The sequence below is a fragment of the Oreochromis aureus genome, linkage group 15 (genome assembly GCF_013358895.1).
Source record: "Oreochromis aureus strain Israel breed Guangdong linkage group 15, ZZ_aureus, whole genome shotgun sequence".
Taxonomy (NCBI): Eukaryota; Metazoa; Chordata; class Actinopteri; order Cichliformes; family Cichlidae; genus Oreochromis; species Oreochromis aureus.
In genome coordinates this window covers 9,776,893-9,794,568 of record NC_052956.1, presented here as the reverse complement: position 1 = coordinate 9,794,568, position 17,676 = coordinate 9,776,893, and the positions used below count along the sequence as shown (strand labels likewise).

The 17,676-nt window shown below is 43.6% G+C and overlaps 11 non-coding genes across 11 annotated transcripts; all 11 read left to right on the top strand.

Moving 5' to 3' along the window:
* The first annotated feature begins 1,004 nt into the window (after positions 1 to 1,004).
* trnaq-cug lies at positions 1,005 to 1,076 on the top strand. The gene has a single exon. It is a non-coding gene; the product is annotated as a tRNA-Gln (tRNA).
* A 413-nt stretch (positions 1,077 to 1,489) lies between these two features.
* trnal-cag lies at positions 1,490 to 1,572 on the top strand. Its single transcript has one exon. It is a non-coding gene; the product is annotated as a tRNA-Leu (tRNA).
* A 3,720-nt stretch (positions 1,573 to 5,292) lies between these two features.
* Positions 5,293 to 5,364, top strand: trnaq-cug. Its single transcript has one exon. It is a non-coding gene; the product is annotated as a tRNA-Gln (tRNA).
* Positions 5,365 to 5,778: 414 nt separating this feature from the next.
* Positions 5,779 to 5,861, top strand: trnal-cag. Its single transcript has one exon. It is a non-coding gene; the product is annotated as a tRNA-Leu (tRNA).
* A 1,712-nt stretch (positions 5,862 to 7,573) lies between these two features.
* On the top strand, positions 7,574 to 7,645 carry trnaq-cug. The gene has a single exon. It is a non-coding gene; the product is annotated as a tRNA-Gln (tRNA).
* A 413-nt stretch (positions 7,646 to 8,058) lies between these two features.
* On the top strand, positions 8,059 to 8,141 carry trnal-cag. Its single transcript has one exon. It is a non-coding gene; the product is annotated as a tRNA-Leu (tRNA).
* Positions 8,142 to 11,867: 3,726 nt separating this feature from the next.
* On the top strand, positions 11,868 to 11,939 carry trnaq-cug. The gene has a single exon. It is a non-coding gene; the product is annotated as a tRNA-Gln (tRNA).
* Positions 11,940 to 14,146: 2,207 nt separating this feature from the next.
* On the top strand, positions 14,147 to 14,218 carry trnaq-cug. The gene has a single exon. It is a non-coding gene; the product is annotated as a tRNA-Gln (tRNA).
* Positions 14,219 to 14,630: 412 nt separating this feature from the next.
* Positions 14,631 to 14,713, top strand: trnal-cag. The gene has a single exon. It is a non-coding gene; the product is annotated as a tRNA-Leu (tRNA).
* A 2,077-nt stretch (positions 14,714 to 16,790) lies between these two features.
* trnaq-cug lies at positions 16,791 to 16,862 on the top strand. The gene has a single exon. It is a non-coding gene; the product is annotated as a tRNA-Gln (tRNA).
* Positions 16,863 to 17,276: 414 nt separating this feature from the next.
* trnal-cag lies at positions 17,277 to 17,359 on the top strand. Its single transcript has one exon. It is a non-coding gene; the product is annotated as a tRNA-Leu (tRNA).
* Positions 17,360 to 17,676: the final 317 nt, after the last annotated feature.

The following is a 17,676-nucleotide window of genomic DNA, read 5'->3' as shown; positions in this document are numbered from 1 at the left end:
TGAATGAAAGTAAAACTTTCTGTGAACGTAGCTGCTTCTCGCCGGGTGCGGTGGCGCGTGCCTGTAATCCAAGCTACCGGGAGGCTGAGGTTGGAGGATCGTTTGAGCGCAGGAGCTCTGAGCTGCAGCAGGCTATGTCGATCGGGTGTCCGCACTAAGTTCGGCATTGATATGGTGATCCTGGGGGAGCCCGGGACCACCAGGTCGTCTAAGGAGGGGTGCACCGGCCCAGGTCGGAGACGGAGCAGGTCAAAGCCCCGTGTCGCTCAGTAGTGGGATCGCGCCTGTGAATAGATGCTGTAGCGCAGCCTGAGCAATACAGCGAGACCCAATCTTTATACACACCCTTATACCTGTCTCTACATCACACAGCAGCCTCATCAGTCCTTATTTATCTTTTTAATTGACGTCAAAAACACTCACAAACCTGCTGCTCTGCTTGTCCTGCACCACCTCAACTTGCAACTACATCCTCCACCCTAAACACTCCTGCCGCCCAGCAGGTGGAGACAAGCTCACTCACTCACTCACTCACTCACTCACTCACTCATATATATATCAGTCTGGTATGGTGTCGACATAATGCCGCAATCTGGCAGTCATGCCTTCTTTTGAGCAGTGGTTCCATGGTCTTTGAATCCAGTGATCTGAGTTCAAATCTCAGTGGGACCTGGTTTTAGAGGTGAAACCACACTTCATGTCTTCTCTGGTTCACAGAAACAGTGCTACAGTTGTGTTTTCAGTCAAAACTGTATAAAATCAAGCAGCTAACCTTGACCTCTGCCTTTAGAAATGATTGTGAATTCCTATGTGCTACTAAAGAGCTTATACTTGTGCGTATAAGTCACAAACACTCTGCTCACTCACTGACTGAGCATGATCATCATTTTCGAGCTATAAATGGCATCAGCCTCTCCACAATTGACAGTATCCTTAAAAGAACCCATTGGCTGAATACTTTTTGGCATGTTGCCATGATCAGGCAGTTCACGCACTCGCACGGGGGTTCCATGGTGTAACGGTTAGCACTCTGGACTCTGAATCCAGCGATCCGAGTTCAAATCTCGGTGGGACCTGAGGTTTTTCTCCGCTGATTGGAATGTGAAACATTAGCGCGTCTTCTCTGGCACACCAAAACTGTGCTATAATTGTGTGTTCAGTCACAGGTGTATAAAATCAAGCAGCAAACCTTGACCGCTCCTTTACAAACACTTGTCAATCACTATGTGAGCTGTCTGAAATTCAGTTGTACACCACACAAAGTTACAGAGTGGGGTGTCTGAGTGCTGAGGTGCGCTTGTGCGTAAAAGTCACAAACACTCCCCTGACTCACTAACTGCACAGCTGACTTCAAAGTCAGCACAGAAAGTGTGCGCCACCAGTATGTGTTTCCATGGCTCAACAGCTGCTATATGTGTTATGTGCAGTATAACGTTTGTGTCTTCCCAAGTATCTCAGTTTGTAACTTCCACAAGGCTGCCTTGTTTACGTCAGGATGGCCGAGCGGTCTAAGGCGCTGCGTTCAGGTCGCAGTCTCCTCTGGAGGCGTGGGTTCGAATCCCACTTCTGACATTGAAGCTTTACTCTTCTTGATATTGTGACAACATACACTTGAAATTTGGTTTAACCACGAGGTTTCTCAGAACTTGCTTATGACAGTTGTGCACCGTTCATCCCTGAACTTTACTGGATTTTCCAATGATGTACACTGTAACAAAATTCTACATAATTCTAATAAAATTCACTACAGGAAGCTGATTACTGCTGCACAACTAAATGTGTGCATCTTTGAATGTGCTCACATTGACACTGATGTGCTAAAACCTGATTTTGTGAAGTCAAAACTTTCAGCAAGTTGAAACAATCTTTGTTATTTACTCCAATTATCCCAAAATAAGGATTGGTCCCATCCAATGTCATGGCATGAAAATAGGAGAGGCTGTCATCGATTCAATCAGACACTTGCGAAAATTGTAAACACTGAGTAAAAATCCTTCAATATTTTTATTGTATTTCTGACAGTGTACACAAAACAATAATATACAAACACACACACACATACGCTGTCCTTGGCTTATTAAAAGGCTATGTCATGTTTTTGCTTGGTCAAAAAAACCACCAACAACAACAACAAAAACCAACAACCTGTTATTACTGTGCTGACTTCCTCATTTTGAAATGATTAGGGTTTTTTTTTGTTTTTTTTTTTTTGTTTTTACATCATTTCATCTTGGCTGATGATGGGCACTAACCTGATGAGCTCACATGAATGAAAGTAAAACTTTCTGTGAACGCAGCTGCTTCTCGCCGGGTGCGGTGGCGCGTGCCTGTAATCCAAGCTACCGGGAGGCTGAGGTTGGAGGATCGTTTGAGCTCAGGAGCTCTGAGCTGCAGCAGGCTATGTCGATCGGGTGTCCGCACTAAGTTCGGCATTGATATGGTGATCCTGGGGATCCCGGGACCACCAGGTCATCTAAGGAGGGGTGCACCGGCCCAGGTCGGAGGCGGAGCAGGTCAAAGCCCCGTGTCGCTCAGTAGTGGGATCGCGCCTGTGAATAGATGCTGTAGCGCAGCCTGAGCAATACAGCGAGACCCAATCTTTATACACACCCTTATACCTGTCACTACATCACACAGCATCCTCATCAGCCCGTCTTTGTCTTTTTAATTAACGTTAAACACGCTCACAAACCTGCTGCTCTGCTTGTCCTGCACCACCTCCACCTGCAGGACAGCTGCAAATACATCCTCCATCCTAAACACTTCTGATGCCCAGCAGGTGGAGACAAACTCAAACTAGGAAATTCATTCAGGTAACCTTTGGGTTTAATATTTGCATCTTATGATCACAGCTTTGACTGTCATGTAAAAAGGTTTTTTTTTAGAAGTGAACTGTCCACAGCGGACAAGTCTGCACATTTAGACATTTACACAGTTACTGCGTGACTTCAGTACAGGCATGAGTCAGGATTTTGGGGTAAAGTAAATGTTTTCTTTCTTCTGCACATCAGCTGCGATAACAGTCTAAATAATTGCAACTCCCCAAGAATGCAGAGATGACAGCTGCACAACTAAGAGCTCTTTTTTTTTTTTTCAACTACTGTGCAAATCAGCTGTTTCATTCAAGAGTCAAAAGTGGGATAATAAGCCACACCCAGAATGGTGACTGTGACTTGAATGCAGCACCATAGCCCGCCGGGCATCTTGACACCCCTGCTGTACAGTTTTGTAACTTTGATTATTCCAAACAGCCGCCTATGTAGTCTTAATTGTTCATATCATGCCCCACATCAGTTAAAAATGGTCATATAAACATGTAAATGGAATTATAGAAACTGTTGAAAATTGAGGCGACAAATATGACAATTACAAACATTGTCAAAGTAACAAGCATACTAACCTGATCAGACTTCAAAAAGACACAGGATGGCCAAGCGACCACAGGTGCTGTGTTTAGGCTGCAGTCTCTCCTGGAATTGTGCGTTCAAATCCCACTTCCTTCAGCCAGTTTACTGAATGAAGATGTTATGCATGAGTCTCAAATCACTTGTGCACCTGTGCTGGAGTCACATGTTAAATCTACCTACAGCACTTGCTGTACTCGTATCGAAGTTATGTTTAAATTCTGCTTTTACATTTAATCTTTACTGTGGGTACCAGCTTATGTTTCATGTTTTGGTTTCAAATCATCTGGAAGTGCCATTTTTCACTGATTCTTTCATTCAAAGCATGTTTTAAGAGTATTATAGATTGTCTGCTGGGGGAAGGGTTAAAAGAAACACCAAGAATCCCATGGTCAAAAAAATGATTGGGGATGTGGCATCAAGTTAAGACTCACCTCAATGAAGTTGATTCACTCTCAGTATTCAATCCGATATGGGGAAACGACCAGTATCCCCCAGGAGAAGGTGAAGGGGGATTTGAAATATGGGGTGAAAAGGGGTTATACAAAAAATAGGAGATCTTTATAATCCGGATAATAAACACTTGTTGCCCTTTGATAAAATTGTTGTCAAGCATGACATAGCCCGCAGCCAGTTCTACAGACATTTACAACTGAGAGATTTTACTAGAACACAGCAAAACCAGTCCTTGTCCGTTCCTGGTGTATCAACACTCAAAGAAATGATAGTGAAAGATTGCCAGGGAAGGGACTGTGTTGCATTTTACTGGGATAATTTCTATATTTTTTAATAGATTTTTTATCTTATAATCAACAGTATATAAAACAATATATATATATCAGTCTGGTACGGTGTTGACATAATGCCGCAATCTGGCAGTCATACCTCTTTTTGAGCAGTGGTTCCATGGTCTTTGAATCCAGTGATCTGAGTTCAAATCTCAGTGAGACCTGGTTTTAGAGGTGAAACCACACTTCATATCTTCTCTGGTTCACAGAAACTGTGCTATAATTGTGTTTTCAGTCACAGGTGTATAAAATCAAGCAGCAAACCTTGACCGCTCCCTTTACAAACACTTGTCAATCACTATGTTGACTCACTAACTGCACAGCTCAAACCTCTTCTGACTTCAAAGTCAGCACCAAAACAGGGCGCCATGACCTTCATGGTATTGATTTCCATGGCTGAACAGCAGCTATATGTTTTGTGAAGTATAATATTTATGTCTTCTAAAGTAAGTTGGAAGTGCAGACACCTGATCAGCATAGCCTGCTGTAGCTCAGAGCTCCTGAGCTCAAACAAACGTCCAACCTCAGCCTCCCGGCAACTTAGATTACAGGAGCGCGCCACCACACCAGGCAAGATGCAGCCTCACTGAAAGAGGTTTTAACTATCAGTCAAGTGACATCATCAGGATAGTGCCCATCTTCAGCCAAGATGTAATCCTGTAAAAACAAAAACAAAAACCAGATCATTTCAAAAGAAGGAATTCAGCACAGTTATAAGAAGTAATGGTGTTTTTGTTTTGTGCACATAGTTCAAATCTCAGTGGGACCTGGTTTTTAGAGGTGAAACCACACTTCATGTCTTCTCTGGTTCACAGAAACAGTGCTACAGTTGTGTTTTCAGTCAAAACTGTATAAAATCAAGCAGCTAACCTTGACCTCTGCCTTTAGAAATGATTGTGAATTCCTATGTGCTACTAAAGAGCTTATACTTGTGCGTATAAGTCACAAACACTCTGCTCACTCACTGACTGAGCATGATCATCATTTTCGAGCTATAAATGGCATCAGCCTCTCCACAATTGACAGTATCCTTAAAAGAACCCATTGGCTGAATACTTTTGGCATGTTGCCATGATCAGGCAGTTCACGCACTCGCACGGGGTTCCATGGTGTAATGGTTAGCACTCTGGACTCTGAATCCAGCGATCCGAGTTCAAATCTCGGTGGGACCTGAGGTTTTTCTCCGCTGATTGGAATGTGAAACATTAGCGCGTCTTCTCTGGCACACCAAAACTGTGCTATAATTGTGTGTTCAGTCACAGGTGTATAAAATCAAGCAGCAAACCTTGACCGCTCCCTTTACAAACACTTGTCAATCACTATGTGAGCTGTCTGAAATTCAGTTGTACACCACGCAAAGTTACAGAGTGGGGTGTCTGAGTGCTGAGGTGCGCTTGTGCGTAAAAGTCACAAACACTCCCCTGACTCACTAACTGCACAGCTGACTTCAAAGTCAGCACAGAAAGTGGGCGCCACCAGTATGTGTTTCCATGGCTCAACAGCTGCTATATGTGTTATGTGCAGTATAACGTTTGTGTCTTCCCAAGTATCTCAGTTTGTAACTTCCACAAGGCTGCCTTGTTTACGTCAGGATGGCCGAGCGGTCTAAGGCGCTGCGTTCAGGTCGCAGTCTCCTCTGGAGGCGTGGGTTCGAATCCCACTTCTGACATTGAAGCTTTGCTCTTCTTGATATTGTGACAACATACACTTGAAATTTGGTTTAACCGCGAGGTTTCTCAGAACTTGCTTATAACAGTTGTGCACCGTTCATCCCTGAACTTTACTGGATTTTCCAATGATGTACACTGTAACAAAATTCTACATAATTCTAATAAAATTCACTACAGGAAGCTGATTACTGCTGCACAACTAAATGTGTGCATCTTTGAATGTGCTCACATTGACACTGATGTGCTAAAAACCTGATTTTGTGAAGTCAAAACTTTCAGCAAGTTGAAACAATCTTTGTTATTTACTCCAATTATCCCAAAATAAGGATTGGTCCCATCCAATGTCATGGCATGAAAATAGGAGAGGCTGTCATCGATTCAATCAGACACTTGCGAAAATTGTAAACACTGAGTAAAAATCCTTCAATATTTTTATTGTATTTCTGACAGTGTACACACAAAACAATAATATACAAACACACACACACATACGCTGTCCTTGGCTTATTAAAAGGCTATGTCATGTTTTTGCTTGATCAAAGAAAACCACCAACAACAACAACAAAAACCAACAACCTGTTATTACTGTGCTGACTTCCTCATTTTGAAATGATTAGGGTTTTTTGTTTTGTTTGTTTTTTGTTTTTACATCATTTCATCTTGGCTGATGATGGGCACTAACCTGATGAGCTCACATGAATGAAAGTAAAACTTTCTGTGAACGTAGCTGCTTCTCGCCGGGTGCGGTGGCGCGTGCCTGTAATCCAAGCTACCGGGAGGCTGAGGTTGGAGGATCGTTTGAGCTCAGGAGCTCTGAGCTGCAGCAGGCTATGTCGATCGGGTGTCCGCACTAAGTTCGGCATTGATATGGTGATCCTGGGGATCCCGGGACCACCAGGTCATCTAAGGAGGGGTGCACCGGCCCAGGTCGGAGGCGGAGCAGGTCAAAGCCCCCCGTGTCGCTCAGTAGTGGGATCGCGCCTGTGAATAGATGCTGTAGCGCAGCCTGAGCAATACAGCGAGACCCAATCTTTATACACACCCTTATACCTGTCTCTACATCACACAGCAGCCTCATCAGTCCTTATTTATCTTTTTAATTGACGTCAAAAACACTCACAAACCTGCTGCTCTGCTTGTCCTGCACCACCTCAACTTGCAACTACATCCTCCACCCTAAACACTCCTGCCGCCCAGCAGGTGGAGACAAGCTCACTCACTCACTCCCTCACTCACTCACTCAATCAATCATATATATATATATCAGTCTGGTATGGTGTCGACATAATGCCGCAATCTGGCAGTCATGCCTTCTTGTTGAGCAGTGGTTCCATGGTCTTTGAATCCAGTGATCTGAGTTCAAATCTCAGTGGGACCTGGTTTTTAGAGGTGAAACCACACTTCATGTCTTCTCTGGTTCACAGAAACTGTGCTACAGTTGTGTTTTCAGTTAAAACTGTATAAAATCAAGCAGCTAACCTTGACCTCTGCCTTTAGAAATGATTGTGAATTCCTATGTGCTACTAAAGAGCTTATACTTGTGCGTATAAGTCACAAACACTCTGCTCACTCACTGACTGAGCATGATCATCATTTTCGAGCTATAAATGGCATCAGCCTCTCCACAATTGACAGTATCCTTAAAAGAACCCATTGGCTGAATACTTTTTGGCATGTTGCCATGATCAGGCAGTTCACGCACTCGCACGGGGGTTCCATGGTGTAATGGTTAGCACTCTGGACTCTGAATCCAGCGATCCGAGTTCAAATCTCGGTGGGACCTGAGGTTTTTCTCCGCTGATTGGAATGTGAAACATTAGCGCGTCTTCTCTGGCACACCAAAACTGTGCTATAATTGTGTTTTCAGTCACAGGTGTATAAAATCAAGCAGCAAACCTTGACCGCTCCCTTTACAAACACTTGTCAATCACTATGTGAGCTGTCTGAAATTCAGTTGTACACCACGCAAAGTTACAGAGTGGGGTGTCTGAGTGCTGAGGTGCGCTTGTGCGTAAAAGTCACAAACACTCCCTGACTCACTAACTGCACAGCTGACTTCAAAGTCAGCACAGAAAGTGGGCGCCACCAGTATGTGTTTCCATGGCTCAACAGCTGCTATATGTGTTATGTGCAGTATAACGTTTGTGTCTTCCCAAGTATCTCAGTTTGTAACTTCCACAAGGCTGCCTTGTTTACGTCAGGATGGCCGAGCGGTCTAAGGCGCTGCGTTCAGGTCGCAGTCTCCTCTGGAGGCGTGGGTTCGAATCCCACTTCTGACATTGAAGCTTTACTCTTCTTGATATTGTGACAACATACACTTGAAATTTGGTTTAACCGCGAGGTTTCTCAGAACTTGCTTATGACAGTTGTGCACCGTTCATCCCTGAACTTTACTGGATTTTCCAATGATGTACACTGTAACAAAATTCTACATAATTCTAATAAAATTCACTACAGGAAGCTGATTACTGCTGCACAACTAAATGTGTGCATCTTTGAATGTGCTCACATTGACACTGATGTGCTAAAAACCTGATTTTGTGAAGTCAAAACTTTCAGCAAGTTGAAACAATCTTTGTTATTTACTCCAATTATCCCAAAATAAGGATTGGTCCCATCCAATGTCATGGCATGAAAATAGGAGAGGCTGTCATCGATTCAATCAGACACTTGCGAAAATTGTAAACACTGAGTAAAAATCCTTCAATATTTTTATTGTATTTCTGACAGTGTACACACAAAACAATAATATACAAACACACACACACATACGCTGTCCTTCGGCTTATTAAAAGGCTATGTCATGTTTTTGCTTGGTCAAAAAACCACCAACAACAACAACAAAAACCAACAACCTGTTATTACTGTGCTGACTTCCTCATTTTGAAATGATTAGGGGTTTTTTGTTTTGTTTTGTTTTTGTTTTTACATCATTTCATCTTGGCTGATGATGGGCACTAACCTGATGAGCTCACATGAATGAAAGTAAAACTTTCTGTGAACGCAGCTGCTTCTCGCCGGGTGCGGTGGCGCGTGCCTGTAATCCAAGCTACCGGGAGGCTGAGGTTGGAGGATCGTTTGAGCTCAGGAGCTCTGAGCTGCAGCAGGCTATGTCGATCGGGTGTCCGCACTAAGTTCGGCATTGATATGGTGATCCTGGGGGATCCCGGGACCACCAGGTCATCTAAGGAGGGGTGCACCGGCCCAGGTCGGAGACGGAGCAGGTCAAAGCCCCCGTGTCGCTCAGTAGTGGGATCGCGCCTGTGAATAGATGCTGTAGCGCAGCCTGAGCAATACAGCGAGACCCAATCTTTATACACACCCTTATACCTGTCACTACATCACACAGCATCCTCATCAGCCCGTCTTTGTCTTTTTAATTAACGTTAAACACGCTCACAAACCTGCTGCTCTGCTTGTCCTGCACCACCTCCACCTGCAGGACAGCTGCAAATACATCCTCCATCCTAAACACTTCTGATGCCCAGCAGGTGGAGACAAACTCAAACTAGGAAATTCATTCAGGTAACCTTTGGGTTTAATATTTGCATCTTATGATCACAGCTTTGACTGTCATGTAAAAGGTTTTTTTTTTAGAAGTGAACTGTCCACAGCGGACAAGTCTGCACATTTAGACATTTACACAGTTACTGCGTGACTTCAGTACAGGCATGAGTCAGGATTTTGGGGTAAAGTAAATGTTTTCTTTCTTCTGCACATCAGCTGCGATAACAGTCTAAATAATTGCAACTCCCCCAAGAATGCAGAGATGACAGCTGCACAACTAAGAGCTCTTTTTTTTTTTTCAACTACTGTGCAAATCAGCTGTTTCATTCAAGAGTCAAAAGTGGGATAATAAGCCACACCCAGAATGGTGACTGTGACTTGAATGCAGCACCATAGCCCGCCCGGGCATCTTGACACCCCCTGCTGTACAGTTTTGTAACTTTGATTATTCCAAACAGCCGCCTATGTAGTCTTAATTGTTCATATCATGCCCCACATCAGTTAAAAATGGTCATATAAACATGTAAATGGAATTATAGAAACTGTTGAAAATTGGAGCGACAAATATGACAATTACAAACATTGTCAAAGTAACAAGCATACTAACCTGATCAGACTTCAAAAAAAGACACAGGATGGCCAAGCGACCACAGGTGCTGTGTTTAGGCTGCAGTCTCTCCTGGAATTGTGCGTTCAAATCCCACTTCCTTCAGCCAGTTTACTGAATGAAGATGTTATGCGCAGTCTCAAATCACTTGTGCACCTGTGCTGGAGTCACATGTTAAATCTACCTACAGCACTTGCTGTACTCGTATCGAAGTTATGTTTAAATTCTGCTTTTACATTTAATCTTTACTGTGGGTACCAGCTTATGTTTCATGTTTTGGTTTCAAATCATCTGGAAGTGCCATTTTTTCACTGATTCTTTCATTCAAAGCATGTTTTAAGAGTATTATAGATTGTCTGCTGGGGGAAGGGTTAAAAGAAACACCAAGAATCCCATGGTCAAAAAAATGATTGGGGATGTGGCATCAAGTTAAGACTCACCTCAATGAAGTTGATTCACTCTCAGTATTCAATCCGATATGGGGAAACGACCAGTATCCCCCAGGAGAAGGTGAAGGGGGATTTGAAATATGGGGTGAAAAGGGGTTATACAAAAAATAGGAGATCTTTATAATCCGGATAATAAACACTTGTTGCCCTTTGATAAAATTGTTGTCAAGCATGACATAGCCCGCAGCCAGTTCTACAGACATTTACAACTGAGAGATTTTACTAGAACACAGCAAAACCAGTCCTTGTCCGTTCCTGGTGTATCAACACTCAAAGAAATGATAGTGAAAGATTGCCAGGAAGGGACTGTGTTGCATTTACTGGGATAATTTCTATATTTTTTAATAGATTTTTTATCTTATAATCAACAGTATATAAAACAATATATATATATCAGTCTGGTACGGTGTTGACATAATGCCGCAATCTGGCAGTCATACCTTCTTTTTGAGCAGTGGTTCCATGGTCTTTGAATCCAGTGATCTGAGTTCAAATCTCAGTGAGACCTGGTTTTTAGAGGTGAAACCACACTTCATATCTTCTCTGGTTCACAGAAACTGTGCTATAATTGTGTTTTCAGTCACAGGTGTATAAAATCAAGCAGCAAACCTTGACCGCTCCCTTTACAAACACTTGTCAATCACTATGTTGACTCACTAACTGCACAGCTCAAACCTCTTCTGACTTCAAAGTCAGCACCAAAACAGGGCGCCATGACCTTCATGGTATTGATTTCCATGGCTGAACAGCAGCTATATGTTTTGTGAAGTATAATATTTATGTCTTCTAAAGTAAGTTGGAAGTGCAGACACCTGATCAGCATAGCCTGCTGTAGCTCAGAGCTCCTGAGCTCAAACAAACGTCCAACCTCAGCCTCCCGGCAACTTAGATTACAGGAACGCGCCACCACACCAGGCAAGATGCAGCCTCACTGAAAGAGGTTTTAACTATCAGTCAAGTGACATCATCAGGATAGTGCCCATCTTCAGCCAAGATGTAATCCTGTAAAAACAAAAACAAACCAGATCATTTCAAAAGAAGGAATTCAGCACAGTTATAAGAAGTAATGGTGTTTTTGTTTTGTGCACATAGTTCAAATCTCAGTGGGACCTGGTTTTAGAGGTGAAACCACACTTCATGTCTTCTCTGGTTCACAGAAACAGTGCTACAGTTGTGTTTTCAGTCAAAACTGTATAAAATCAAGCAGCTAACCTTGACCTCTGCCTTTAGAAATGATTGTGAATTCCTATGTGCTACTAAAGAGCTTATACTTGTGCGTATAAGTCACAAACACTCTGCTCACTCACTGACTGAGCATGATCATCATTTTCGAGCTATAAATGGCATCAGCCTCTCCACAATTGACAGTATCCTTAAAAGAACCCATTGGCTGAATACTTTTGGCATGTTGCCATGATCAGGCAGTTCACGCACTCGCACGGGGTTCCATGGTGTAATGGTTAGCACTCTGGACTCTGAATCCAGCGATCCGAGTTCAAATCTCGGTGGGACCTGAGGTTTTTCTCCGCTGATTGGAATGTGAAACATTAGCGCGTCTTCTCTGGCACACCAAAACTGTGCTATAATTGTGTGTTCAGTCACAGGTGTATAAAATCAAGCAGCAAACCTTGACCGCTCCCTTTACAAACACTTGTCAATCACTATGTGAGCTGTCTGAAATTCAGTTGTACACCACGCAAAGTTACAGAGTGGGGTGTCTGAGTGCTGAGGTGCGCTTGTGCGTAAAAGTCACAAACACTCCCCTGACTCACTAACTGCACAGCTGACTTCAAAGTCAGCACAGAAAGTGGGCGCCACCAGTATGTGTTTCCATGGCTCAACAGCTGCTATATGTGTTATGTGCAGTATAACGTTTGTGTCTTCCCAAGTATCTCAGTTTGTAACTTCCACAAGGCTGCCTTGTTTACGTCAGGATGGCCGAGCGGTCTAAGGCGCTGCGTTCAGGTCGCAGTCTCCTCTGAGGCGTGGGTTGAATCCCACTTCTGACATTGAAGCTTTGCTCTTCTTGATATTGTGACAACATACACTTGAAATTTGGTTTAACCGCGAGGTTTCTCAGAACTTGCTTATAACAGTTGTGCACCGTTCATCCCTGAACTTTACTGGATTTTCCAATGATGTACACTGTAACAAAATTCTACATAATTCTAATAAAATTCACTACAGGAAGCTGATTACTGCTGCACAACTAAATGTGTGCATCTTTGAATGTGCTCACATTGACACTGATGTGCTAAAAACCTGATTTTGTGAAGTCAAAACTTTCAGCAAGTTGAAACAATCTTTGTTATTTACTCCAATTATCCCAAAATAAGGATTGGTCCCATCCAATGTCATGGCATGAAAATAGGAGAGGCTGTCATCGATTCAATCAGACACTTGCGAAAATTGTAAACACTGAGTAAAAATCCTTCAATATTTTTATTGTATTTCTGACAGTGTACACACAAAACAATAATATACAAACACACACACACATACGCTGTCCTTGACTTATTAAAAGGCTATGTCATGTTTTTGCTTGATCAAAGAAAACCACCAACAACAACAACAAAAAACCAACAACCTGTTATTACTGTGCTGACTTCCTCATTTTGAAATGATTAGGGGTTTTTTTGTTTTGTTTTGTTTTTTGTTTTTTACATCATTTCATCTTGGCTGATGATGGGCACTAACCTGATGAGCTCACATGAATGAAAGTAAAACTTTCTGTGAACGTAGCTGCTTCTCGCCGGGTGCGGTGGCGCGTGCCTGTAATCCAAGCTACCGGGAGGCTGAGGTTGGAGGATCGTTTGAGCTCAGGAGCTCTGAGCTGCAGCAGGCTATGTCGATCGGGTGTCCGCACTAAGTTCGGCATTGATATGGTGATCCTGGGGATCCCGGGACCACCAGGTCATCTAAGGAGAGGTGCACCGGCCCAGGTCGGAGGCGGAGCAGGTCAAAGCCCCGTGTCGCTCAGTAGTGGGATCGCGCCTGTGAATAGATGCTGTAGCGCAGCCTGAGCAATACAGCGAGACCCAATCTTTATACACACCCTTATACCTGTCTCTACATCACACAGCAGCCTCATCAGTCCTTATTTATCTTTTTAATTGACGTCAAAAACACTCACAAACCTGCTGCTCTGCTTGTCCTGCACCACCTCAACTTGCAACTACATCCTCCACCCTAAACACTCCTGCCGCCCAGCAGGTGGAGACAAGCTCACTCACTCACTCCCTCACTCACTCACTCAATCAATCATATATATATATATCAGTCTGGTATGGTGTCGACATAATGCCGCAATCTGGCAGTCATGCCTTCTTGTTGAGCAGTGGTTCCATGGTCTTTGAATCCAGTGATCTGAGTTCAAATCTCAGTGGGACCTGGTTTTAGAGGTGAAACCACACTTCATGTCTTCTCTGGTTCACAGAAACTGTGCTACAGTTGTGTTTTCAGTTAAAACTGTATAAAATCAAGCAGCTAACCTTGACCTCTGCCTTTAGAAATGATTGTGAATTCCTATGTGCTACTAAAGAGCTTATACTTGTGCGTATAAGTCACAAACACTCTGCTCACTCACTGACTGAGCATGATCATCATTTTCGAGCTATAAATGGCATCAGCCTCTCCACAATTGACAGTATCCTTAAAAGAACCCATTGGCTGAATACTTTTGGCATGTTGCCATGATCAGGCAGTTCACGCACTCGCACGGGGTTCCATGGTGTAATGGTTAGCACTCTGGACTCTGAATCCAGCGATCCGAGTTCAAATCTCGGTGGGACCTGAGGTTTTCTCCGCTGATTGGAATGTGAAACATTAGCGCGTCTTCTCTGGCACACCAAAACTGTGCTATAATTGTGTTTTCAGTCACAGGTGTATAAAATCAAGCAGCAAACCTTGACCGCTCCTTTACAAACACTTGTCAATCACTATGTGAGCTGTCTGAAATTCAGTTGTACACCACGCAAAGTTACAGAGTGGGGTGTCTGAGTGCTGAGGTGCGCTTGTGCGTAAAAGTCACAAACACTCCCCTGACTCACTAACTGCACAGCTGACTTCAAAGTCAGCACAGAAAGTGGGCGCCACCAGTATGTGTTTCCATGGCTCAACAGCTGCTATATGTGTTATGTGCAGTATAACGTTTGTGTCTTCCCAAGTATCTCAGTTTGTAACTTCCACAAGGCTGCCTTGTTTACGTCAGGATGGCCGAGCGGTCTAAGGCGCTGCGTTCAGGTCGCAGTCTCCTCTGGAGGCGTGGGTTCGAATCCCACTTCTGACATTGAAGCTTTACTCTTCTTGATATTGTGACAACATACACTTGAAATTTGGTTTAACCGCGAGGTTTCTCAGAACTTGCTTATGACAGTTGTGCACCGTTCATCCCTGAACTTTACTGGATTTTCCAATGATGTACACTGTAACAAAATTCTACATAATTCTAATAAAATTCACTACACGAAGCTGATTACTGCTGCACAACTAAATGTGTGCATCTTTGAATGTGCTCACATTGACACTGATGTGCTAAAACCTGATTTTGTGAAGTCAAAACTTTCAGCAAGTTGAAACAATCTTTGGTATTTACTCCAATTATCCCAAAATAAGGATTGGTCCCATCCAATGTCATGGCATGAAAATATGAGAGGCTGTCATCGATTCAATCAGACACTTGCGAAAATTGCAAACACTGAGTAAAAATCCTTCAATATTTTTATTGTATTTCTGACAGTGTACACACAAAACAATAATATACAAACACACACACACATACGCTGTCCTTCGGCTTATTAAAAGGCTATGTCATGTTTTTGCTTGGTCAAAAAAAACCACCAACAACAACAACAAAAACCAACAACCTGTTATTACTGTGCTGACTTCCTCATTTTGAAATGATTAGGGTTTTTGTTTTGTTTTTTTTTTTTGTTTTTACATCAGTTCATCTTGGCTGATGATGGGCACTAACCTGATGAGCTCACATGAATGAAAGTAAAACTTTCTGTGAACGCAGCTGCTTCTCGCCGGGTGCGGTGGCGCGTGCCTGTAATCCAAGCTACCGGGAGGCTGAGGTTGGAGGATCGTTTGAGCTCAGGAGCTCTGAGCTGCAGCAGGCTATGTCGATCGGGTGTCCGCACTAAGTTCGGCATTGATATGGTGATCCTGGGGGAGCCCGGCACCACCAGGTCGTCTAAGGAGGGGTGCACCGGCCCAGGTCGGAGACGGAGCAGGTCAAAGCCCCGTGTCGCTCAGTAGTGGGATCGCGCCTGTGAATAGATGCTGTAGCGCAGCCTGAGCAATACAGCGAGACCCAATCTTTATACACACCCTTATACCTGTCTCTACATCACACAGCAGCCTCATCAGTCCTTATTTATCTTTTTAATTGACGTCAAAACACTCACAAACCTGCTGCTCTGCTTGTCCTGCACCACCTCAACTTGCAACCACATCCTCCACCCTAAACACTCCTGCCGCCCAGCAGGTGGAGACAAGCTCACTCACTCACTCATATATATATCAGTCTGGTATGGTGTCGACATAATGCCGCAATCTGGCAGTCATGCTTCTTCTTTTGAGCAGTGGTTCCATGGTCTTTGAATCCAGTGATCTGAGTTCAAATCTCAGTGGGACCTGGTTTTTAGAGGTGAAACCACACTTCATGTCTTCTCTGGTTCACAGAAACAGTGCTACAGTTGTGTTTTCAGTCAAAACTGTATAAAATCAAGCAGCTAACCTTGACCTCTGCCTTTAGAAATGATTGTGAATTCCTATGTGCTACTAAAGAGCTTATACTTGTGCGTATAAGCCCGTTCTCACTCCCGAGGCGTAACATCCCGACGTTTTGTCACGTCCCGCGGCGTTCCTGAGGAACGCGAAAGGTGACCTTCCACGTTGTTATGGTATGCGGCGGGTTCCAGCCCTGTATTGCAGCCCTAAACCTAACCTTATCCCTAAACCTAACCATAACCTTATTCCTAACCTTAACCAGCACTTTAATGACGTGAAATAGTGTTTTCCCAAGCGATTTTAAAGGGAAAAAGCGAAGATGTGTACATTGAGTCCAAACGGTTCTCATGTGTCCGCAGTTTTCCGATGTCGTCACGTAGGAACGCGTTGGGTGGCCGAAAACGTAATATGTTGACGATTTGTCACCTAGCGTAAAATGTTACGCTTAGGGAGTGAGAACGTGTTGGTATAAGTCACAAACACTCTGCTCACTCACTGACTGAGCATGATCATCATTTTCGAGCTATAAATGGCATCAGCCTCTCCACAATTGACAGTATCCTTAAAAGAACCCATTGGCTGAATACTTTTGGCATGTTGCCATGATCAGGCAGTTCACGCACTCGCACGGGGGTTCCATGGTGTAACGGTTAGCACTCTGGACTCTGAATCCAGCGATCCGAGTTCAAATCTCGGTGGGACCTGAGGTTTTTCTCCGCTGATTGGAATGTGAAACATTAGCGCGTCTTCTCTGGCACACCAAAACTGTGCTATAATTGTGTGTTCAGTCACAGGTGTATAAAATCAAGCAGCAAACCTTGACCGCTCCCTTTACAAACACTTGTCAATCACTATGTGAGCTGTCTGAAATTCAGTTGTACACCACGCAAAGTTACAGAGTGGGGTGTCTGAGTGCTGAGGTGCGCTTGTGCGTAAAAGTCACAAACACTCCCCTGACTCACTAACTGCACAGCTGACTTCAAAGTCAGCACAGAAAGTGGGCGCCACCAGTATGTTTCTCCATGGCTCAACAGCTGCTATATGTGTTATGTGCAGTATAACGTTTGTGTCTTCCCAAGTATCTCAGTTTGTAACTTCCACAAGGCTGACTTGTTTACGTCAGGATGGCCGAGCGGTCTAAGGCGCTGCGTTCAGGTCGCAGTCTCCTCTGGAGGCGTGGGTTCGAATCCCACTTCTGACATTGAAGCTTTGCTCTTCTTGATATTGTGATCACATACACTTGAAATTTGGTTTAACCACGAGGTTTCTCAGAACTTGTTTATGACAGTTGTGCACCGTTCATCCCTGAACTTTACTGGATTTTCCAATGATGTACACTGTAACAACGTTCTACATAATTCTAATACAATTCACTACAGGAAGCTGATTACTGCTGCACAACTAAATGTGTGCATCTTTGAATGTGCTCACATTGACACTGATGTGCTAAAAACCTGATTTTGTGAAGTCAAAACTTTCAGCAAGTTGAAACAATCTTTGTTATTTACTCCAATTATC